The 26,257-nt window shown below is 41.0% G+C and overlaps 1 non-coding gene across 1 annotated transcript; it reads left to right on the forward strand.

Annotated features, from left to right (window-relative positions):
• The first annotated feature begins 1,607 nt into the window (after positions 1 to 1,607).
• Positions 1,608 to 1,679, forward strand: Trnad-guc (transfer RNA aspartic acid (anticodon GUC)). The gene has a single exon. It is a non-coding gene; the product is annotated as a tRNA-Asp (tRNA).
• The last annotated feature ends 24,578 nt before the right edge of the window (positions 1,680 to 26,257 follow it).

The raw sequence follows: 26,257 nt of genomic DNA on the forward strand, positions 1-26,257 counted from the left end.
GAGACGTGCATAAACAATTCAATCAACGCCTTTTGCAATACCAAGAATATTATCCCAGAGACCCAATTCGGATTTAAATTCAAACACTCCACCGTCCATGCTATATCGAAGTTCACTTCCGATATATGCTGGGCCCGCAACTCAGACGAATGCGTAGGTGCGATTTTCATTGACCTCGAAAAAGCATTCGACACAGTTTGGCTGGATGGTCTATTCTTCAAACTCCTTAAGAAAGAATTTCCCAAACATCTCGTTAAATTGATATGGTGTATGCTACGCGGTAAAAACTTTTTTGTTACAGACGGCGAATTTATCTCCAGCAAACGTTTCAACATCACCAACGGACTTCAACAGGGCACCGTCAACTCTCCACTGCTCTTCAATATATTTATAAGCGACTTGCTGCAAATGTATGACCTAAACAGCGACAACGTCAAATCAGCAATAGCTTTCGCGGACGACCTTTTGATTTACTCTCGACACAATAAACCTTCCGTAATACAAAACGAACTTCAGAACACCTTCGGTAAAATTCAGAATTACTTCCACACATGGAAATTGAAAATTAACATTAGCAAATGCGAAACTATTCTCTTTAGACCGTATATTTCAAGCATTTCCGACGCGAACGCAGACGTACGCAAGCATGGCACAAAATTTCACTTATACGACAGCAATGATCGCAACCGCAAGTTACCCCATAAAGACATCGTTCGCTATTTAGGCATACATTTGGACTTTAAACTGAACTACAATCACCACGTACAAATACAGATAGACAAAGCTCAAAAGGCATTCTTCTCTCATAAACGCCTCTTTTACTCAAAGGATCTTGACACATCCGTCAAGGTCCTTTGCTATAAATCTTTAATCCGGCCCGTATTAACCTACGGTTGCCCTATTTGGTTTAACGTCAGCGCGAGTACTATGGAAAAGCTAAGACTTTTCGAGAGAAAGTGCCTCAGAGCTTGTCTAGGGGCATACAGAACACCTGAGTCTAACTTCACTAGAATGATCAGCAACTACAAATTATACGAAAACGCGAAAATTATTAGAATAGATTTGTTTATGCTTAAATTGATCCGAAACCACTGGTCTAGCGCGCGTAGAATCAAACTCAATAGCCTAATTTACGGTCCAACTTATCCGAATCCATTATATCACGATAAGACACGACTGACAGGATACACCCCACCGGAATCATTTTTATATTTAGACAGCGCAGGATATATTCAGAACAATGTTAACATACCAATCATCTACCATATCAATAGAAAAACTTACGACAAGAAACTCTCATACGACGTAAACACATACTTCGACGACCCCGACATACGTTTTAACTACAGACTTTCGACGATAGACCTGAACGACAAACATAGACACAACACTGACAAATATTGGTGGTTGCAGTCCAGTTAAACATACCATAGATCGTAATCGAGTACACCTAAGATACACTGTATTATACATACAAACACAACTGTTTTAAATTTAAGTAGCTCTAAACCGACCTTAACTACTCCACAGTTACAATCAAACTATATAACTATACTAACACAGACAGTATTTACTGTCCCATTTATTTATTCGTAACAAGCACGGCCTCCTCGGTAGTATAGTGGTTAGTATCCCCGCCTGTCACGCGGGAGACCGGGGTTCGATTCCCCGCCGGGGAGAGTATTATTTTTGAATTTTATTGTTTATACTTAGTTTAAAGTTCTATTTATTATATTAACATATAACTAACATCCTCCCCATTCCCTACCCTATCCTCCTTTCAATCACCACATAAGTATAGTTTTTCCCTCGTGCCGTTTTCTATACATAATCCCAATCCAGCTAACTATAAGAAATTCCTCTTTATATTACACTCACTGTAGCATTAAGTGCAGTAATTATAGTCTAGTGTTAAGACTACGCGTGCTCTGCGCTGAGCCATTAGTCTAAGTATATATTGTTTTAATGTAACCATTTGTACGTTTAGGTTTATTGTACCATTGTATATATATTTATAATTGTTCTGGCACAATAAACGTATGTTTTCAAAAAAAAAAAAAAAAAAAGTGGTTAGTATCCCCGCCTGTCACGCGGGAGACCGAGGTCGATTCCCCGCCGGGGAGGATTTCATTTTTGCCATTTTATTAATGTTTAATAATATTATTTCACTACATTTTTGTTTTGACTATATAAATTTATTTCTTCTATCTTCCCTCCCCTTTTAGACACTATTGTACAGTTTTTCTGCCCTTTTCTGTACAAACTTTATGTAATACATTAAGTTCGTTTTACTTATCATATTCCTTTTATTCCGCAATAAGTGCAATTAACTGGGTATACCAAAGTGTAAACTACGCGTACTCAAATAGAGTCTTTAGTTTGTAAGAATAAGCCACATGTTCCTATTTTGTACGTTTAAGGATTGTTGTTATATTGTTGAATATGTTGTATATATCTTCAGAGGCTTTAATAAACGTATAATACAAAAAAAAAGGCGTTAGAGTGTCCGACTGCGGAACCGCTGGAAGTTTTCTTACCGTAGGTTCGAGTCTCTCTTCTGGACTTAGTATTTTTTTTTCTTCAAATTCTAACTATATAATAATGCTTTATATTTATTTATAAATGTTCTAAAAACATTTTACAAATATTTTAACCTGAAATATGTATAAATATAATTTTGGAGCGTGTTTTGCGTCTTTATTTGTTTTGTCAACCACGATTGCTGTTTAACATCTCTTACACTGAAATTAATGTGAAATGTTAGCTTTCAAATTTCATACCTTTGACTACTGTGAATGGGTCGCAGATCTTTCCTTCTTTTTCTCTTTCTTTCATAAGTATAAATGCTTGCTACGGCTTCGGTATCTAACGTAGACATGTAAGGGTTATTCCACGCCAAATCTATTAACCCACTCCCTGCCAATGATACTTTTTTCTAATAAACGTATTTTTAAGTACCAGTTTGATCGTTTCATGCTTATTTTTGAATGAAGTTTCATTGCTCGATGGAAACCACGGGAAGGTGGTGGGCTTCTTTCATCAGGAGAGGCGAAGGATAGGTTAGAAGTGATTACATGGATCGGATGAGAGTAAATGGTGGATATAAGTGTTGGAAACAAGAAAAAGTATGACTCAATCTTCGTCGCTGGCGACGCTAATTACGGGATTTACCTGTTCGATATTAAATAACTTACTCAGAATTTCTGCAGGACGTACAAATCGTGAAAGGTACCGAGCATGTGATAAATAATAAATTATTGCTGCAACGTGTGAACAGCAACCAACAGTACGGTTACCATTCGCACATTCGCAACAATAGCGTTTAATCCCGGAGTAACCGATTGAATTTGATACGTAGTTAATGTAACATCTATATGTTTTACTATTGATGTGACGCGATTTCACTTTACATTTAATAATATTTTTTGTCTGCTTAAGGCAACGAACAGTTATATTATTATCTTCATCCATAACTTCTGCTAAGTAAGATATGGCTTGTGATAATTGGTATGATCCCGTAAATAGAATTTTTAAGTTTTGTTCTGTTAATTCCGGAAAATCAAGAATGTCGAAAGCTGAAAGTAGTTTTAAAAGAGATTTTCGCCTATTCCAATGATTATTCTCTACTTGCACTGCTAACGTATTTGCGATACCATCTTCTGATATTATTTTCGATGCTATTTCATTAGAAAGCCCTACATCTGAGTTCAAACGTTTTCCAAACGTATTGTGGAGATAATCTGCTATTTTGTAAAATATACCGACTTTGGGGAGTAACTTATTGTTCAACTGGTGATGTAACAATTTATATTTTTGTCCTAGAATTCCGTGTATCGCTTGGACTACCCAACGAACTTTTGTAACACGAAGCGCTTGATTTGATTCTGTGTAGTGAGCTGGTTACGCTTTCCCTTCAAAGCCGGCATCAAAACTGTATAACCGCATTTTTCTAAATCTAATTTTATATCACGAAAACCTCTAACCAACAATACAAATATGCCCTGATCTTAAAAGACTTGATAAACCAGTTGGATTCTTCAAAACAATCTTTAGAATCTCCGCGTTATTTTGATTAACGTAAAAGGGACCATCGATTATATAACCATTTGTTGTGCAAATTGTAAAAGGTTTGCACAATGGTACCTTTTTTTGGCCGGAATATGATTTTCGCTGTTACTCATTATTCGAACTTTTTTCATATCGAATATATGTTCCATCAAAAATCAGTGCCAATTGGTCTGTTAAATTATATAATTGTTTAGCAATGAATGGTGTTTCATTTTGAATCAAATTATTTTGAGAAATGGCCGCAAATCCGAAATGAAATGGTAGTGTAAGTTTTTCGAATGTATTTAAAACAGATGTACAAAATTCCGATATTTATTTTTCGCGTTCTATTCCAAAAATTGCAGCTATCATTTTATTTGAATTTCCGGTACGTAATTTTAGTAAAAAAGAACAATGGATTGTGTAATAGTTTGCTGCTCAGAATTTCTTAAGGAGGTCATCATTTCGCGAAGTTGTAATAAATTGTCTCACGTTAAACCCGTAAATACTTCTAATTGTTCTTCGGAACGCGTAAAATCATCTACTTTATCTTTAATATGTGAAGTATTGTTGACTGAAAGATATTCAAAATAAATGCATGATTCTTTGGTATCGATTATACTAGTCTTAGAATGTATTCTTAAGTTAGAAATATCTTGGTGGAATAAACTTTTTTTTAATAAATTGTTAGAACAGCACCGATTTCCTTTTAGAACATATAATCTTCAGATGAGAAATACTTGACACCTAGTTTCGGCTGATATATTAATGATGCGTATTGAAGATCCACAAACGAAGCAATATTTGTATCTTGAAATGACTCTAGAAAATGGCATTTCCACATACTGTGGTTCGACTGGTTTAACGCTAGTGATGTCCATCATAAACGATGGATCCTGCACGGAAGAGATTAATGGAGTAGATGTAGAGAAGGATTCTTCTAGAGAACATTGCTTATTGGATTCTTCAGGTGAAGTTATCCTGATTGAAAATGATCCCGGTAAAGATATTGGACACTTTGATACATCAACTGAAACAGCATGAAATGAAGAAGATTCTACTGAAGAAATAATTTCAGCTGAAGGTCCGACTGAAGGAAGGGTGCTAGAGGAAGAAGGTACTTCTGAAGAAATAATTTCAGTGGAAGAAAATATTCCACTTGCTTGAAACTACACAATGAGATTCAAATGAAAAAAACGATTGGAGTACGGAATGAGGTCTGACCGAAGAAAAAGTTTCGATTGCAGAAGAAACTTCTGTTGAAGTTTCACCAAACTGAAGAAATTCTTGAGAATTACTAAAATTCGTAGTTTTTACTATTTTACACATATAGACGCGACACTTATTACACAATACATCACCTATATTCACTGCTCTTTTAAAAATGGTTGAAGACATTACTGTTTCAGCTTCTTTCTTGATTTTCCTAATCTGACCTGCCAATTTACGAATTAACGAATGACAACGAATACACTTAACACGCAAGGTTTTCCTTCCAACAAATTGTACTTTATTCCTATACATATTGAAAAATGCAGAGGGAACGAATGTACACGGACTGCCCTTCAAAAGTGCCGAAATCGGATTGCCTTCCAAAAGTGCCGACACTCGATCGCGCACATCACTCGCTCATTCTCTCTATCTCTCTCACTCACTCCTACATTCTCACCTACATTCGGCGGTTGCCGAACTTTTCAATCTTTCTCTCTTCCACGCTATCGTTTCTCACTTTTTGGATTATTCACCCATCAGCTGTTCGGCTGTTCGCTCGCCGCGTGTTGACAGTTTTTTTCGCCGGTAACCGTCTTCGCTCGCGTCGGACAACGAACGATTCGCTGTTCGGTCAGAATTCATGCGTGTTAAAGCAGGATTGTGAATAATTCGTACGCTGTTGTTAATATTCCCTTTATTAAATAATAATAGACTTAGCGAGACTATTCGTAACACGTCCGTCTTATACAAAATGATGCCCGGAACTGCACGTTTGTTACATGATTCGCGCTTGGCTTTTGTTCGTAGTACGAGAGGTGCCGAGGTTGTCCGACTCGCGCTCGGCTCGCTGCTACACAGACACATATGTAGATATGGGTTTGTGTGCGCTATGGAGAAATGAGGTGAACTTAACCATTCTCAATACTACCGCCGTTCACGCGATTCTCGTCAATAGTTATCAGATTCAATTTGAAACATAGATCTCTGAAACGGTCTCGCGGCAGGGCTTTTGTGAATATATCCGCGCGTTGATTCTCGGACGGAACGTACTCGACGTTAATTTCTTTTTCGTTTACTTTTTCGCGTATAAAATGAAAATGGACATCTATATGTTTTGTTCGCTTGTGAAATACTGAATTTCTGACTAGCTGAATAGCGCTTTGATTATCAACATATAGAGTTGTCGCTTTATTACAGGGGCATCCAATGCCCGATAGTAGCTTCCTTATCCAAACTACTTCTCGCGCTGCTGCCGATGCAGCCACATACTCGGCTTCCGTTGTACTTAGAGTCACCAGTCTTTGCCGCTGCGACATCCACGTAATGATACCGTTCGCGTAACAGAAAACGTATCCCGTTGTGGATCTCCGCGTTTCAACATCTCCGACATAGTCGGCGTCCGAGAAACCTATTAATTGTGCTTCGCTACCGCCGCTTACATACTTAATACCGTAATTAATTGTGCCTTGCAGATAAGCGAATATTCGCTTTACTGCTCGCCAGTGCGTTGCATTGTGTTTCGCCAAATGCTTGCTTACAGAAGCTACTGCGAATGCAATATCCGGTCTCGACACGGTTGCTAAGAAAACTAATGACCCGACTGCCTCGCGATAAGGTACATTACTTAGTTTTTCATCATCCTCCTCGGCTGGGGATAGTACTGTGTGGGGATCGGCCGGCACACTCACCGTTTTCGCGTCCGTCATTCTGAATTTTTTAATGATTTTCCGTATGTACGCGCTCTAGTGAATCGTTAATGTCTTTCGCTCTTTATCACGTTCAATCTGTAAACCTACAAAGCAATTTGAGTTCTCGACTGTTATTTTGAACGTTTCACTTAGTCGCTGAATTACTATTTTGAGAGTCTCTGCATTGTTTGACGCGATTAGGCCATCGTCGACAAACACCGCCAAATACACTATGTCGTCCTTGAGCTTCCCGACAAACACACACTTATCTGCATCACACTCTTTGAAGTTGTACTCGTTCAGAAATTACGTGAATTTCAGATTCCAACATCTTGGGGCCTGTTTGAGTCCATAGAGAGACTTCTGGAGCTTGCATGCGACGTTCCTGGGATCTTCTTTCACCTTCAGTCCTTCTGGAATTTCTATAAATATCGTCTCTTCCAGCTCTCCATATAGAAATGCAGTTTGAACATCAAACTGCACTACTTCAAGGTTTTCCGCAGCGATTACCGCTAGCAATACTCTCAGTGAATCATATCTCACCACTGGAGAAAATGTTTCCTTGAAATCAATTCCCTCTCGTTGTAGAAAACCCCTTGCACACAGTCGTGCTTTGAATCGATGCGACTTCCCGTCTGCATCTGTTTTCACCCGAAACACCCACTTCGAGTCAATCAGTCTCATTTCCGATGTTCTTTTTACGAGTTTCCACGTCTTGTTTTCTTCGTGCGCTCTAAATTCGTTTTGAATAGCACCCGCCCACTGCGCGGCTTCAGTGCTATTCATAGCCTCTTCGTACGTCATTGGTTCAACATACTCAGCGACGTTTACGCTGTACCGATACCTGCTAGGAATCTGAATTCTCGAGCGATCTCGCAGGACTGTTGAACTTCCTCGTGTTGACTCGTCCGCTTGTTCCTCAACTTCGTTGTTGTCTTCTTCTCCAGCACCAACCACATTCTTGTCCTCGTACTCGAACTCGTTTTCGGCTTTTGATTGTGGAAGAATTACTTCGATTTCATCTTCTTTCTTTTCTGCTCTCGCCAGCGCCGCTCCGACTATCTCATTGAACACAACGTTACGAGCTATGCTTATCTTTTTCGATTCTGGATCGTACACCCGGTAATTCGTTGATTCCTCTGTATATCCGACAAAAATCTTCTTGCTCGCTCGCGCATCAAATTTTCGCGTGAATTGTTTGGGGATATGCACATACGCATCCGAACCAAAAATTCGTAGATGCTTCAGATCCGGAGTCTTCCCAGTCCAGGCTTCGTACGGCGTTACTGCACCACTCGCCCATATGGTTCGATTTAGGACATATACCGCACAATTCACTGCCTCTGCCCATAGACTCAACGGCAGATTTTTCGCAATTATCATCGTGCGCGCACTTTCAACAATCGTCCGATTGTCGCGTTCGGCTTTGCCATTTTGCTCCGGATTGTGCGGCGCCGTCGTTTCTCGTTGTATCCCATTTTTCTCGAGATAATTGTCCATTTCTTTATTGCAGAATTCCCGACCATTATCCGAGCGTAGCGTTTTCATTTTTCGACCGAACTTGTTCTCGATCATCTTCTCGAAGATCTTGAATTTTTCGTATACTTCGTATTTCTTCTTTATGAAGTATACGTGTCTGTACCCGGTAGCTTCGTCCTTGAAGATTAAAAAATATCTTGATCCTCCGACCGAGTTCACTGACATCGGTCCACAGACATCCGAGTGCATTTTTTCACCTGGTTTTATTCTCTTATCGCGTCCCAGTTTCTTGTTAAACGGCAGCCTGTGCAGTTTCCCCATTTGACACGATTCACAGAAAACGTCCTTTTTGTCCAAAATTGACACTCCACTCACTAATCCCTTCTCGGCCAATTCGCGTATCGCGCGCTTCCCAATATGTCCCATCCGCTCATGCCACACGGTTAAATTCGTCGTGGCTATATTCGCTTCTTCGGCGCTTCCTTGTTTCACGACCTTAAACAACATGCGATACACATCGTTGCTTTGCTTCATGCCTGTTGCAAGCACCTTGTCATCATGCACTACTTCAACATGATCACCTTTAAACCACACTCTGAATCCCTTTTTCGTACAGACACCAACGGAGAATAAGTTTTTCCGCAGTCTCGGAACATGCAACACTTTCTCAATTCGCGCATTGTGCCACACCCCATCGATAAGTCTTTTGATTTGCACCGTGCCTTCACCAGCAACGTTGCAGATCTGGTTATCACCAGGGTGGGTGGGGCTGACATCGAGGTGAAGCCCCAGATCAGGTATCTGGGGCTGATCCTCGATAGCCACTGGCGTTTCGAGAAGCATTTCCGCTGCCTGGTCCCCCGGTTGGAAAGGATGGTTGCGGCTCTGGGCCGGATCCTGCCCAACCTGGGGGGCCCGGCGGGCCGAGTTCGTCGCCTCTATGTGGCAATGGTCCAGTCGGTGGCCCTATACGGGGCCCCCGTCTGGGCGGACGACCTGGCTGCCTCCCGGCGCAGCATGACTATGCTGCGTCGGGTGCAGAGGCGCATGGCGCTCAGGGTCGTCCGCGGGTATCGGACCATGTCACATGAGGCGGCGACGGTTCTAGCGGGGATGCCGCCCATGGACCTGCTCGCGCGGTCGCACGCGGTGATGTACCGGCACCGCGTCGACCGTCGCGCGGGGGTGGGGGCGGTCCCGGGCGGGCAGGAACCTGCTTGGGGCGATTTGAAGCGCCAGGCCCGGCAGTCCGTGTTGCTCGCGTGGCAGGAGCGGCTGGCTCTGCCAACCGCGGGGCACCGGACTGTCGGGGCTGTTCGGCCACTCCTGAAGGAGTGGCTGGACAGAGGCCATGGCAGCCTCACCTACCGGCTGGCACAGGTATTTTCCGGGCATGGCTGCTTCGGAAGATACCTGTGCCGGATAGGGAAGGAGCCGACGGCGCGTTGCTGCCACTGCGACGCTGAGCAGGACACGGCGGATCATACCCTGGAGGTATGCCCCGCGTGGGAGGGGGAGCGCCGTGTCCTGGTCGGCGTCGTCGGGCGGGATGTCTCGCTGCCGGGCGTGGTGCGCGCCATGCTCGGCAGCGAGGAGAAGTGGAGGGCCGTGGCCTCCTTCTGCGAGAACGTAATGTTGCAGAAGGAGGCCGCGGGGAGGGAGCGCGAGCTTCAGCGGCGCGCTGAGGCTCGCGCTCGTATGGTGGCGCGAGGGCGTCGCCCGGGCGCCAGGCGTCGCGGGCGGCGGCCTTTGCGCGGCGGATGACCCTGGCTGGGTGGGGGGTCCTGAGGGGACCCTCCTCCCGCCAGGCGGCGCCGGGTCGGACCGGTTGGGGGTAGGAGTGCCTCCCCCTACCGGTCCGACGCAAGGGGAGGCACCCTCGGCGGTCTGGTGCGGCCATGAACGCCCGGCCGCCGAGGGGTGGAAACGGGGTCGCGGGCGGTTGCGAGTTGGGGCTCGCAGCCGCCACTAAACGCGGCCCCGGGACGGATAGCGGCGGGATGGAGAGGCCCCGTCCCGCCGCTATGAGGCAGGGTGTCTACCGGGGGGACCGATTGTCCCCCCGGGGGATGGGCGCGAAAGCGCGGGCACGGGGAGGATACCGGAAGAATGCTTCGAGCGATTCCCGGTATCCTCCCAAAGCGTGCCGAAGGGTCACCGTGGGGTTTTTAGTGGGTAGGTCCCGCGCCTGTCGTTGTACGGGCGCGGGGAATCCCACACACCCCTCCCACCTCTCCCCAAGTAGGTGGGAGGGAGTCTTTCGAAGATTTTCCCCACGACAAAAAAAAAAAAAAAAAAAAAAAAAAGATCTGGTTATCACCAAGTGATATTGTGGCGCCAGTAGTGTCCGTCTTGTAGTCGGTAAACCAGTCACGTCGGTAAGTTAGATGCCTCGACGCACCGCTGTCGATCAACCAGGCCTCACTATGATCGGCCGTCATTACATAACTTTGCGTCCACAGCACCGGTGCGTTTTCTGCAGTTTTCGAATTCAAGGTGACCGAATTTTCCACCGTCTCCACTACGAATGCACAATCACGGGTTTTGTCACCTTCATCGCGCAGCTTCTGTCTGTTTCGACACTGAAACGCAAAATGTCCCATCCCGTGACACCTGTAACACCGTATTTCCTTTTTATTTTTATTTTTTTTTTTTTTTTTCCTTTGTTCTCGGTACTTCTCGCTCCCCGCGGACGTCGATTTTTAGCGACCGCTGCTAACGCTTCCGAAGCGTCTTCGTCGCTATTGAGCCTCGCATCCTCTCTAATCAACCTTTCTTGCAGATTATCGAGAGTTTGTCGTGCAGGATCGACACTATCCCACGCCACTTGCAGCGTACTAAACCTCGTGGACAGACTCGCGAGAATCTTTGCCATAATTGTGGCATCCGATACATTTTCTCCGACATCCTTGAGCTGACTTGCCATGTTCATTACCCTGGCCACGTGCTGTACCGCCGTATCCATTTCGCTCATCCGATACGCGTGAAACCTTTGTAGCAGACCCAGCTTGTTTGTCGCTGTCTTCTGCTCGTGTATTAAACATAATTTGGTCCACATTTCTTTCGCTGAAATGCACGATAGCACACAGACTTGTTGAGCCTCATCAAGATTGGACAGGATTATAAACTTCGCCGTTGCATCGTCTTCTATATTTTTCTTCAACGCGTCCGCGTGTCCCACTCCCGCGACCGGCTCACCCCTTGTACCGTCTACGATATCGAGAACATCGTTCATAACAAATAGCGCGTTCACTTGAGCTTTCCAGCCCTGGAAATTCGTTCCATCGAAAGGCTTCACACCCTTCACTGAGATTCCAACAGACATCGCAGACCCGTTTTTTTTCCGTATGTTTTCCGACACGTTCCCACAAGCACTCGAACAAAAGACTGACGTCCGTTTCGCGCCACGTGCACCTCCCTGAATAATCTTCACAGCGTTCACACAATTTCAGCGCAGTTACACATTAACTGGGCCCATAACCTGTTAGAGCAGGATTGTGAATAACTTAAACGCTGATGTTAATATTACCTTTTATTAAATAATAATAGACTTTAGCGAGACACGTCCGTCTCATACATAATTATGCCCGAAACTGCACGTTTGCTACCTGATACGCGCTTAGCTTTTGTTCGCAGTACGGGAGGTGCCGAGGTTGTCCGACTCGCGCTCGACTCGCTGCTACACAAACACATATTTAGATAAGTATGTGTCTGTGTACGCTATGGAGAAATGTGTTGAACTTAACCATTCTCAATACAGACAAACAGCTTTATTCTGTTTGTGAACGCCAAAAGGAATGACAATTACAACAGTACTGAGAAACGATGCATTCTGGGCAACAGAAATGGAAGAAAAACTGAGGAAGTTTTATGAAGACTGCATGTTGCCAGAAATTATAGACAGTAGATTTAATCAACACCAGCCAATTAGAGAACCTCCGTACATAAAAACAGGATGAGAATGTACCTACCACTAAACAATAAAGTACGTGTTATAACGATGGATGACAACATCGAAGCAGCACCGGCGAGTGCATTCAGCATATATGAAAAGCTGTTACATAAGCAATTGTAACTACAATGTACCATTGCATCGGCGAATGAATTCAATGGACAGGAAAAGCTGTTGAAAAAGGAATGGAAGTATGATGTATGTGAAAAACACAGAGTAAGGAGGACCGTCTATGACGGAGGTGGTGGTGGGTCTCTTTACATTCTTCTAATAATATATAGTTTCACCTATATTTTCAGCTACAAAATTGTAAGTATAGCACTGATACTTTTCTTATGCAAATAATTGGATCAATTGAAAATCATTATGAATTCCTCTTTCAGCTATGAATTTCTGACATCTATTTCTGGTAAGCAGTATTACAGGCAAAAATCACCATATAGGAATCGAGGAAAAAACCAAGGCTTCGCAATGCATGTAAACAAATAAGTAAGTAACAAGTAAGTAATACACACATTTAAATTTATATTGTATGCCAAATTATTACAATTTGTTCTAACTTTCTACCACAGGTTCTATTAATAGTAATTGCAACTGAAAGGGGCCGGTATTGTTACAAGAAAATATGTATGAGAAACAGTCAACATTAATAATACATTCTTCAGAAGATGTAAGTATTGCTTTTTACATTCAAGTGGTATAAACCATAAAAGTAATTTTTATTATATTTCTTTCTTTTTACAGATGAAAGCAAGACGTACAGCACGTTATTTCAACAGATGTGGTCCAGATGAGGGATCATGACATAACCTTGACATAATCTTATACATTATAATGTGCGTTCGATAACTACTTTGTGTATCAGACGTTTATTTATGTTAGGACAAGTGCATAACTTTCCTGTTCTGTTTGTGTTTTCTTAATAAAAAACTGTCTAAAGTAACAAATTTCATTTTGCTGCAACATCCTCTCATATGTCCTTATACAGGGTGTCCCGTAAATAGTGTAAGAGCCGGAAATGTGGGGTAGCTGAGACGATTCTGAACAACAATTTCCTTTGCAAAAATGTCGGATGGAGCTTCGTTTTTGAATTATTAACGAAAAACACTGACGAATCACGGCGCTTGCCTGCCGCGCGCTCAGGGCCGTCCGAACTAAGAGAGCCACCGTGTCGGGTAGGTAGCAAGATGTGCATCGAAGATACGTCGAGGAACGAATGCAAATAATTAAAAATACTACCACCGCAACTGTTACCTCTGCGGATTGGATAAATCAGCCAGCTAAATCGAATTTATTAATTATTTGTATTCGCTGTTTCCAAGGAAGAAGAAATAAAATGTGGGAAGATGCTCTCGGAATTTTTAGGAAATTAATTCTTCGCACCTGAGTGACGCTTCTCGCCAGAGTGTGTTAAAATTAAAATAAGAATTATTTTCAGAAAATTAAAATAAATACGGTAAGAACCATTTGTAATCGTTTGTTATTAAAAACTGTACTGGAACAGCAGACTGGATTTGTGCGTACCGAAACATTCTTCGCATGCAAGGGGTTAATAGAGAATTAATTGAAATTCGCCTTTCCCATTTACTTGCAAGTTGCAATAGGGCCGGTTAGTGCACCCCTGTCGATCACGGAAAGGTCGAAGACCCCAATAAAAATCAGCTGATGGGACGGCCCGGTCACTGCACCCGCTTCTTACCCCGAAAACACTTCACAGCATGGTCACTAGCACTTTTCACTTTTACATTTTCGGGGTAAGAAGCGGGTGCAGTGACCGGGCCGTCCGATCAGCTGATTTTTATTGGGGTCTTCGACCTTTCCGTGATCGACAGGAGTGCACTAATCGGGCCTTATTGTCAGCGCAGCAGAGCAACTTGCTAGTAAATGGGTAAGTCGAATTTCAATTATTTCTCTATTAAAGCCTTTGCATTCGAGGAATGTTTCGGTACGTACAAATCCAGTCTGCTTTTCCAGTACAGTTTTTAATAACAAACGATTACAAATGGTTCTTACCGCATTTATTTTAATTTTCTGAAAATAATTCTTATTTTAATTTTAACACACTCTGGCGAGAAGCGTCACTCAGGTGCGAAGAATTAATTTCCTAAAAATTCTTCCTTGGAAACAGCGAATACAAATAATTAATAAATTCGATTTAGCTGACTGATTTATCCAATCCGCAGAGGTAACAGTTGCAGTGGTAGTATTTTTAATTATTTGTATTCGTTCCTCGACGTATCTCCGATGCACATCTTGCTACCTACCCGACACGGTGGCTCTCTTAGTTCGGACGGCCCTGAGCGCGCGGCAGGCACGCGCCGTGATTCGTCAGTGTTTTTCGTTAATAATTCAAAAACGAAGCTCCATCCGACATTTTTGCAAAGGAAATTGTTGTTCAGAATCGTCTCAGCTACCCCACATTTCCGGCTCTTACACTATTTACGGGACACCCTGTATATAGGAGCTAAAACATAGGCTCTTGGATTGTCAGTACGAATTCGAATACGATCAGTTCACGTCACGTCTTTTCCTCGTTTAGTCTTATCGTAGAACTCTAGTTGCTGTAACCGAGTAATATTAGAAACCACTGCGAAATATATTATACCTGTAATATACCGACAGTCTACGAGTTTGTTACCCGGTTCCCAACAATGCATGCATTTAAAAATTCTACTATACAAAATAAAGTAACATTTATTTTCTTGAATAATGTAGGGTATGTAAGTTTAGACAATGAGGAACATATTTTTTGTACAAAAATTGAAATATTAATTCGTGTAGATTTCTACAATTGTATAGTACGATGTATTTTGAAGCAATTTCGAATGTAGTCAAATCTGGATATATGTAAATGAGATAAGGACTCAAAAATTGCATGCTAATGACGTATTTATTACAAACGTTTATCGAATCGTATGTAACTTAAATTCGAAGCTTCAAATCATTGAAAATGTTCGCAGTTTCGAACTTGGTGAACACTGTTCGATTGTTTCGAAATTCAGGATGTCAGAGATTGCAAAGTTCGAAAAGTATTGACCGAGAATAAAGTTTGGAAACTATTGACCGCTTCGAACCTCTGCTCTGGTCGAATTCGAGGCTTTAGCCATATTCGAAACATTTGAAATCCTGTAAAGTATTGTCCGACTTCAACCTCGGAAAAGTATTGGCCGATTCAAAACTTAATCGATTCTGAGATTCATATGGAATCGATAACTCTTTGTAGTAATTTATGCTTGACGGTTATTAAATATTAAATGTGTTTCAAGCTTTTTTAGTAATACAGGAAATTCCAAAAATTCGGTTTGTTGTATAATGACATATATAAGTGCAACCCGCGATAAAGAGAAGAAACACCAAACAGAAAAATTTATAACTTGTACATAATAAATTAATGTAATTGCGATGGTACTTTTATTATGCATATCAGTATTTTCTCTATACAAGCTCAGAACTAGTCTATGATGCAAATGTCATGTTCCCTCTACTAATACCCACTGCGTACCCTTAGAACCCAGCACTTGCTGTACCGGCGAGTGTGCCTTCCTATAGGCAGTTCCCCAAGATAGCGACGCACTTACCTTTCGGTCGTCGAACATTGTTACACGATACAGGTTCAAATTACTAAGGCAACGCTAGTGCAATAATAGAAATTTATTTCTCTTTTTCTTGTTTCGAAACTTTTCACCTATTTGTGACAATTTTCTGATTTAACTAAGTAAGATCAAATACAACATAATTTTCATAGTTGTTTTTCATAAATTATAACGTATGCTACAATTGTCCTTTCTTTAAAATGTACATACTGAAGTCAAGACGCAATTTAACTAGAACATATACAATATTAAATCAACAACGAAATTTATTTTTATTTTTTATTCCTTTTCTCAAACTTCATCAACATATTCATGACACTTTCCAGATCCTATTTACTAACGCAATAAGCGATCAAAGGCATACATCGCTCAGGTCACTCCACGTCGGCTGTATCGAAACACAGGCGATCTTTACGGGAGCCTATACAGAATCAGTATTTCATTCTGCGACCTCTGCCAAGAGAGGTAGAGGTTGGAATTAGAACACCGATTTCGTATACGCTACCATAAATATCGCCTGTGTTTCGCTACAATCGACCCGAAGCGAAAGAAACGATATCAAATTCGACGTTGCTCGAGCGCTCAGTCCCTCTTTGTCATATGCTCGCTGTTCTTTTCTACACTCGCCGCCTCCAGTAAGCGTCAACAAAGAATCAAGAATCGTTTCTCGTCTACGCAACAGCCGAGCATTGAGCCCCGAGAGCGTCACTTCTATAGAGAAAATACTGTATTGCTTTTTACATTCAAGTGGTATAAACCACAAGAGTAATTTTTATTACATTTCTTTCTTTGTACAGATGAAAGCAAGACATACAGCACGTTATTTCAACAGATGTGGTATTGTATGTTACACATTTCATACATCATCTTATCATAACATAATCTTAACATAATCTTATATATTATAATGTGCGTTCGATAACTACTTTCTGTATCAGACGCTTAATTATGTTAGTATAGCAGTTATAATTCGTTACTGTAATGTAATATTTTGCAGAATAATATAATATAATTGAAAATGTACAATCAGTTTTTTACATTCCCACTACTAGCATTGTTTCATATACAGTAACCAAGTATTTCTTTACACATTCGGAATGGGATATGACAATAGCAAGCAGCTCGCTCTGGTTTCTTCAGGCAGCAGCGTATCTGATGGTATTACCATTTCTGCGCAGAGAATCGCTGCTGTAATACCGACCTGCCGAATCGGCGAGGTCACGTACCGTGTCTACCCCTTTAAGTGTATTCGTTGTCATTCGTTAATTCGTAAATTGGCAGGTCAGATTAAGAAAATCAAAACGGAAGCTGAAACAGTAATGTCTTCAGCCATTCTTAAAACAGCAGTGAATATAGGTGATGTATTGTGTAACAAGTGTCGCGTTTATACGAATAAAATAGTAAAAACTACGAATTTCAGTAATTCTCAAGAATTTCTTCAGCTTGGAGAAACTTCAACAAAAGTTTCTTCTGCAATCGAAACTTTTTTTTCGGTTAAACCCCCTTCCGTACTCCAATCGTTTTCTTCGCTTGAATCTCATCATTCTATAGTTTCAATCAAGTGGAACATTTTCTTCCACTGAAACTATTTCTTCAGAAGTACCTTCTTCCTCTAGCACCAAAACGTATCATTAATGTACCAGCCGGAACTAGGAAGATTAATGTCAAGATATTTCTAATTTAAAAATACATTCTAAGACTAATATAATCGATACCAAAGAATCACGTATTTATTTTGAATATCTTACAGTCAACAATACTTCACATATTAAAGATAAAGTAGATGATTTTACTCTCTCCGAAGACCAATTAGAAGTATTTACGAGTTTAACGTGAGAAAATCTATTGCAACTTCGCGAAATGATGACCTCCTTAAGAAATTCTGAGCAGCAAACTATTACACAAGCCATCGTTGTTTTTTACTAAAATTACGTACCAGAAATTCAAATAAAATGATAGCTGCAATTCTTGGAATGGAAGATGAACAAAAAATACCGGAATTTTGTACATCTGTTTTAAATTCATTCGAAAAAGATATACTACCATTTCATTTCGGATTCGCGGCCATTTCTCGAAATAATTTGATTCAAAATGAAACATCATTCATTGCTAAACAATTATATAATTTAACAGACCAATTGGCACTGATTTTTGACGGAACATATATTCGACATGAAAAAAGTTCGAATAATGAGTAAAAGCGAAAATCATATTCCGGCCAAAAAAAGGTGCCATTGTGCAAACTTTTTACAATTTGCACAACAAATGGTTATATAGTCGATATACTTGGTCCCTTTTACGCTAACCAAAATGACGCGGAGATTCTAAAGATTGTTTTAAAGAATCCAACTGGTTTATCAAGTCTTTTAAGATCAGGGGATATTTGTATTGTTGATAGAGGTTTTCGTAATGTAAAATTAGATTTAGAAAAATGCGGTTATACAGTTTTGATACCGGCTTTGAAGGGAAAGCGTAACCAGCTCACTACACAGAATGAAATCAAGCGCGTCGTGTTACAAAAGTTCGCTGGGTAGTCCAAGCGAATTCTAGGACAAAAATATAAATTGTTACATCACCAGTTGAACAATAAGTTACTCCCCAAAGTCGGTATATTTTACAAAATAGCAGGTTATCTCCACAATACGTTTGGAAAACGTTTGAATTCAAATGTAGGGCTTTCTAATGAAATAGCAGCGAAAATAATATCAGAAGATAGTATCGCAAATACGTTAGCAATGCAAGTAGAGAATAATCATTGGAATAGGCGAAAATCTCTTTTCGAACTATTTTCAGCTTTCGACATTCTTGATTTTCCGGAATTAACAGAACAAAACTTAAAAATTCTATTTACGGGAACATACCAATTATCACAAGCCATATCTTACTTAGCAGAAGTTATGGATGAAGATAATAATATAACTGTTCGTTGCCTTAAGCAGACAAAAAATATTATTAAATGTGAAGTGAAATCGCGTCACATCAATAGTAAAACATATAGATGTTACATTAACTACGTACCAAATTTAATCGATTACTCCGGGATTAAACGCTATTGTTGCGAATGTGCGAATGGTAACCGTACTGTCGGTTGCTGTTCACACGTCGCAACAATAATTTATTACTTATCACATGCTCGGTACCTTTCACGATTTGTACGTCCTGCGGGAATTCTCAGTAACATATTTAATATGGAACAGGTAAATCCCGTAATTGACTTTGACAGCGACGAAGATTGAGCCATACTTTTTCTTGTTTCCAACACTTATATCCGCCATTTACTCTCATCCGATCCATGTAATCACTTCTAACCTATCCCTCGCCTCTCCTGATGGAAGAAGCCCACCACCTTCCCGTGGTTTCCACCGAGCAATGATACTTCATTCAAAAATGAACATGAAACGATCAAACTGGTACTTAAAAATGCGTTTATTAGAAAAAAGTATCATTGGCAGAGAGTGGGTTAATAGATTTGACGTGGAATGGCCCTTACATGTCTACGTTAGATACTGAAGCCGTAGCAAACATTTATATTTATGAAAGAAAGAGAAAAGGAAGGAAAGATCTGCGATCCATTCACAATAGTCAAAGATAAGAGATTTGAAAGCTAACATTTCACATTAATTTCAGTGTAAGAGATGTTAAACAACAATCGTGGTTGACAACAAAAATAAAGACGCAAAACACGCTCAAAAATTATATTTATACATATTTCAGGTTAAAATATTTGTAAAATGCTTTTAGAACATTTATAAATAAATATGAAGCATTATTATATAATTAAAATTTGAAGAAAAAAAATACTAAGTCTAGAAGAGAGATTCGAACCTACGGTAAAAAAACTTCCAACGATTCCGCAGTCGGACACTCTAACGTTACGCCACCGACGCTGTTGAAGACATCATTAATTTTTTAGGTTATATTATACTCAGCGGTTGGCTTTGTTTTATTTGTTACAATTGTTATGTAATGCTGCTTAGTGTAGAAACATTAATTAGTATGCAAGAACTCATATATTGAAGAATGCATAAAAAGTCAACGTGTAAGTTACTCTAATACGCAGAAAATGAGGAAAAAATCGGTTATTATTTTTTTTCACTACAGCGCATCAAAATGAAAAATCTGGAAAAAATTGAGAACAATAGTGTTTAAATAACGCGTTAATTCGTTCATTGAAAACGTCGGTTAAACCATCGCATGATCGATAGAAAAAGCAGGACATTTCTTATACGGTTATTCTCAGTTCACGCGACATTCCAGAGCCTTCTCTGCGGCGTAATATGTTTCCAGAGCAATGCCGTGTAGAAAAACTACAAACTTACTTTCGTTAGGAATCACGCGAACGGCCTAGTAACGGTTCTCAGAGAACAGGTGTTACTACGCCGAAATTACAGAGAGGATATAAAATTAATAAGAGACCGACAGCTTAGACCAGACAGCGCCACGAGACGAAAAACTTCCCCTTTCTTGCGGCCATGATTAAGCAGGTATGTCTCGGAGACACTTGCTATCTGGTTCACGACGAGTGCAGACCTCCTAAGCCGACCTCGTCTATCATCGCAGATCAATATATACGATTAGTTAGATTCGTCTAATTCGATCGTCGATCCACTTAACCGACCCGGAGCGAATTCAAGACTGCTGCGAATTCGAAAGAATCGCGCCAAGTCAAATTTCGTACCCTACGGTTTCGTGTGAATAACTCGATTTCTGCGGTGAACGAACCATTCTGGGAACGGAAAAGTTTTCTCGACAGTTTGAGTAATTTTCCAACCCGCCATCGCTGGCTGAGCATAATCAAATTTACACTTAAATAGTGCTTGATTATCGCCACCGTTGTGACGAAAAACACGTACTGCTGCAATCAGAGGTCGTGTACGAGAACCGAGAGAATTTCTTGATTCTCTTTTGGCTATTGCACGGTTCAAAAACCCAACCTATAGGGCGCCTTTGTTGCAAATTCCCTGGGATGGGATCGTCGTTTTCCAGGGTCGAATCTCAGCTTGGGATAACACCCCCGTAGGTGCCTTATTGGCACATTCCCTGGGTAAAAATCCCAGCTGTTTTCGACCTGCTCGAGCGTGGTTTCCGGATCGTCAGTGTGTACGGACATTCGACGTAGAGCGACACTCAAAGGGCACCGTGATATAAGTCAGTCGTTTCTGCGCAGTTAAGGGTCTGCATCACACTGGTCCCGTACGGACCAGGGAACGGCGAGGAACCGCGGAGTTGACAACCTTTGGAGCCTTACAACCTCCACTTGTTGTTCTCTCCTGCAAAAACCAAGCCTGCAGCAGTGGGAAAATCGAAATTAAAATCTTGTGTTCCCCATCTGCAATTAAACGTTTCCAAAAATCAGAAACGTAAAATTTACAGTCCACGAACCTGGCTGCGTATTGCTGTGGTAGAAATTCCCGCTCCTGCTTACAATATACGGAGTAAGGTGCGTGTGAATTGAAGCGAGTCCGACAACGCAACGAACGTTGTCCCTTATTAAGAGCCGGATTTCGGTCTCTTTTTGTTACAGAAGACCAAGGCGAGAGCCGTAAAGGCGAACCGGCTCAGGTCCAGCATTTTCACTCAAAAAGAAAAGTTCCGTTTTTAGTTGTGTTTTTCCTTGCTAATTTTCTTTTCTCGTTAATTTTTTTTTCTTACGTTTATTTAATTTTGAATTTAATTTTAATAAACGCTCTAGTCCCTTGGACTAGGCGAAAGAAAATTATAAACTGAACATTCACTTTCCCCCATATTCCCAGTCCCTCGTGATCCTGACCATGCTTCGTTAAAAGGGTACAAGACAAAGTCTGTCTATAAACCTTTGCACGAACTCGTAACTATTTTAACAAGGCAGAATTGTCAGATTTAAATAAGTTTTGGGTTAGATTTTTTTATCTCTACTCAAATCGAGTTTTTAAGGATTCTCTTCAATTAATGCAGTAATTCAATTTGTGGCATTTTGTCATCGAGCAGTTTCAAATCGGAAATCAGAATAAAAAGATAGGCAAATTTACCATCGTAGAATTAAGGAATGCACGAACTCAGATTATACGGGTGATTCAATAAACTCATCTTTCGCGAGACATAAAAAATCAAAAAGTAAAATCATATGCCTAAACCCATTTCTTGATACTGAGGGTATAATTCGAGTAGGGGGAAGTTTAACAAATGTTCAGATAACATACTCACGAAAGTACCCTACACTATTACCATCAAATAACGACGTTACCAAATTAATTATTCACAACGAGCACATCAAGAATTGGCATGCGGGAGTGCAGGCTATTTTACACGCGGGCAGAAACAATTTTTGGCCTATTGATGGAAGAAACACAACACAACACGTCATACATAAGTGTGTACGATGTAGCAAGTTAAATTCCAAACTACCTAGTTAAGGAAAAGAAATTTAGAAATAAGAACAAGATAAAATCATATGTCGCTGTGTATGTTTGTTTTGTGACAAGAGCTGTCCATTTTGAGCTTGTTACAGATTTAATCACTGAAGCGTGTCTGGAAGCTATTAAAAGATTTTACGCTCGACGAGGAAAACCAAAAAATGTATATTCAGACAACGCAACTAACTTCATTGGAGCAAAAACTGAAATATTAAAGGTCAGGGCATTGTTTATATCTGTTTAAAGATTGCATAATGCCGAGCGATTGTCCTCTGCCGCGATTACCGTTAATCCTGCTGGCGTATAATAATCGGGAAAGTATCTCTAAGAGAATTTGTACAGCGAGCAGTGATAGAAAAACGCGTTTATTACTAGTTTTTCTGGCATCGGTAACGGCTCATTACCTTCGATTCGAGTGTGTTAACGGTGTTGATGATGTCAGTATCGTGAAAGAGTAGTGTGCTAAGAATTAGACGTAGAAAGACTGCCGAAATTTGGACAGTGCCACATAACGACTAATTAGAGTACCACGGCGACGTCTTCGGCTGTCAATCCACACAGTCTTACAACGACTTCTGAGAGAAACACATCGGCTCCCGATCGCGTCCGAACAGAACTCGAGCCAGATTTGAGAAAGAAATTCTTGAGAAAAGCAAATAGACTCTTATTGAAAAAAGGCTGCAACGAGCAGATGTTCAGTCTGGTGCGGGTCCACTGGTTGAACTCGCACAGCTGAGAATTCGTTAAAGCTCGAACAAGCGTGACAATAAATTCACTCTTTGCTTGTTAAACGAATCGAATTCCGATTCGTACAAGAGCATCCAGAAGTTTCGTTCGGGAAATTCCAAATCCAGCTTCCATTCTTTCAATACTCCTTGTGTATTATTAACCGGTCGTTTCAAGCGTATAAACGTTTGAAACGCAAAGAAGTCGGCGGATAACGTCCCAACTTCTTTGTGATTGCCATTCGGCTTAGGAGACACCGAAGGGAGGCACCTACGTGGTGAACCTCCAGGTGAGCTCACTGCAGTCAGGTCGACGTCCACTTAGGACGTTTGACATTCGGCCTTCGCCTCCTTACTTCTACAGATTCCGCCGGTGTAACGCTTAGAGGAGCACCTGTGCGGAGAGGTAACGGAGTCGTGGGTCAGGCCCCCACGTAGTTCAAAATACTGCAACGAATCACGTCGAGTGGTGCATTCGTGCAGTGAACAACGTGCAGTGGGGCTTTGCAGTGCAACTCTCGGCCAACAGGTCAACTATTGGAACGTTTGAGAGAAGCCGCAGATCGACGGTCGTGCCGTTGCACTGCAGTGCGACTCGACGCACAGACTCAGTGGGCATACTCACGGGATCAGTGCATTTGGAGCCTTACAACCTCCACTTTCATTCCCGTCCACTAGGCAATCAACAAAATCGGCAAAGAAAGGAAGTTTAATTCTTTTCACGCTTGAAAAATAAATACAGTCCACTAGCGAGTTTGTATATTATGAACGAGCGAAATTCTCCGCTCCTGTACATTCGAGTAACGAAACCAGGAGCGCGCAGAGGCAAGCGCGGCGAATATACGTGTAACGTGTTTACGTGTGTTTAACACATAGCCGTGTTTCTCTGTTTACAAGAATCAGAGCTTACCTCAACCCGGCGAATTCGGCAATCGGCCTGGGATTTCAAACAGCCAGCTCTGTTCTCCGTTCCTTTTTATTTATTTTTCTACGAATTAATTTTCTCCAATAGTTTATTTTTATTTTTATAAGAAACGTTTTTTAAAAGAAAATCAAACGCGTCCCATTCACTTCTCACATAAACTCCGATCTCTCTATCCGGACTTCGTCGTTAAAAGCATCAGCTTTTTAACAACCATACTGTGCCAATACTTATGTCCAACATTGTATATGCTTCTGTCATATCACACGCTTTAGTGCAGATGAATTCAAATATCGCACTAAAATGATCTTCTCGATTTGCCTGACGACAAAGGAACAATCCGCAAGCTTGCACAGGCAAGACACACGTTTTTAAACTTCACGAAGTTCCAAATTTTTCGCGGGCTGATGACGTATCGCTCGGTCCTTGGTGCAAGTGAAATAGGAAATATCGAGTGACTGAGAAGGGTAGTTTGGGCCTTGCCTACCCTCGAGGATTGCAGAGCCTCCATCACCAGTAAAAATCGTGCTGCCGACCTGGAAGGATCGTAAGTACCTTGTCGCTTACTAACCCTATGTGTATGTATGTGCCGGTCATGATGAAAGTGGTGTAATTATAAATTTCTTACGTAGTACACTTTACATATTTCTTGTATATTATATCGCGATAGTGCACTTTCTCTATATTTCATTTTAACGAACACCACTTTTTTAATGACGTAGACATTTATATATTTTGCTTGAAAGCCAGGACCCTATTTAGACATGTTTCGGTTAAAGTTTCATTACCGAACAGTGGAAATTTGAAAAAACATTTTTATTCATTCTCCATTTCTTTTTAGATGCAGAAACAGTAAAGTATGCACAGCGAGAAGGCAGCCCAGCTTCGGAACGCAGCGCGTCGCAACGAAGAAGCCCGGCCCAGGAACGTGACGCGTCCTGGCCCGAATATATTCTGTATCGGGAATTAGCCCAGCGTTACCGGAAGGAGGTATGTATGTCCATAATCACACATTTCTTACATTCGAATGACAATGCGAAGTCTGCACTTTCTACATCATTCCAACATTTAACATTACATTAACATCTTCAATATTGTAGGTTAGTGAATTAAAAAAAGAAATTGCGTGCCCGCCACTATGGGGGAGGAAGAGGTGGTAGAGGTGGAAGAGGAAAAAGCGAAGGAAGAGGACGAAGAAGAGGAAGAGGAGGAAGAGGAGGAAAAGAAGGATTGGCAAATATTTTTTATTTTAATAAGTAATACTATTAATATACCTTGTCTTTTTCTCAAAACCAATCCCAAATCCGATTTCCTTATTTTTAAAAAAATTAATGTGGGATTATCAGGGACCGTAGTTGTTGTTGTGTAAAACACAGCGAGTAACCTCATAAATCCCTTATTCGTACTCACACTAATCTCTCTCTCGCTAATAAAATCACTCTGTTAATACTTGGACAATGTCTATCGCAATTCTCCGCGGTTCATTCGTATTTATTTTGTTCAATACATTCACAACAATGTTCGGCGGTTGCGGAACTTTTCAATCTTTCTCTCTTCTGTACTATTGTTTCTCACTTTCTGGGTTATTCACCCATCAGCTGTTCGGCCGTTCGCTCGCCGCGTCTTCGCTCATGCCGGACAAAACAATTGTAGAAATCTTCACGAATTAATATTTCAATTTTTGTACAAAAAATATGTTCCTGATTGTCTACACTTTCATGCCATACATTATTCACGAAAATATATGTTACTTTATTTTGTATAGTAGAATTTTTAAATGAATGCATAGTAATCAAGTTTTGTTGGAAACATTATTCTGGAAGATTTTAGAATCGGGTTTCATGTCGATTAAAATAAAATATTGCCGTGAAAGTCTTCTTCATTTATAATACGCGCTTCGTGGGAGAGTATGTGTTGGATTTATTGTAAATAATAAATGAGCAATAACGAATCGATGATTGAGAAACACGGTCTTTGCCTGTATAAAGAAAAACCTTATTGGGTTCAACGAATCTAAGGGCCTCCGCTGTTTGTCACCGAAGGACAGAGTAATAAACACGGTGCAGGCATAGAGTTTCTTTTTCAAGTAGATGACACGTTTTCTTCAAGTACGATTTTCACAGCGATAGGACATCCTTCCTAGCCGTAAAATAAATTTTTTCAAAAACCTTTTTTCTCGCCGTTTTATGCGTATGTTTCGGATTCATCGTTATTAAGACAATAACGGACGCGACGCGCAGGACGGTT

Source organism: Colletes latitarsis, chromosome 12 (genome assembly GCF_051014445.1).
Source record: "Colletes latitarsis isolate SP2378_abdomen chromosome 12, iyColLati1, whole genome shotgun sequence".
Taxonomy (NCBI): Eukaryota; Metazoa; Arthropoda; class Insecta; order Hymenoptera; family Colletidae; genus Colletes; species Colletes latitarsis.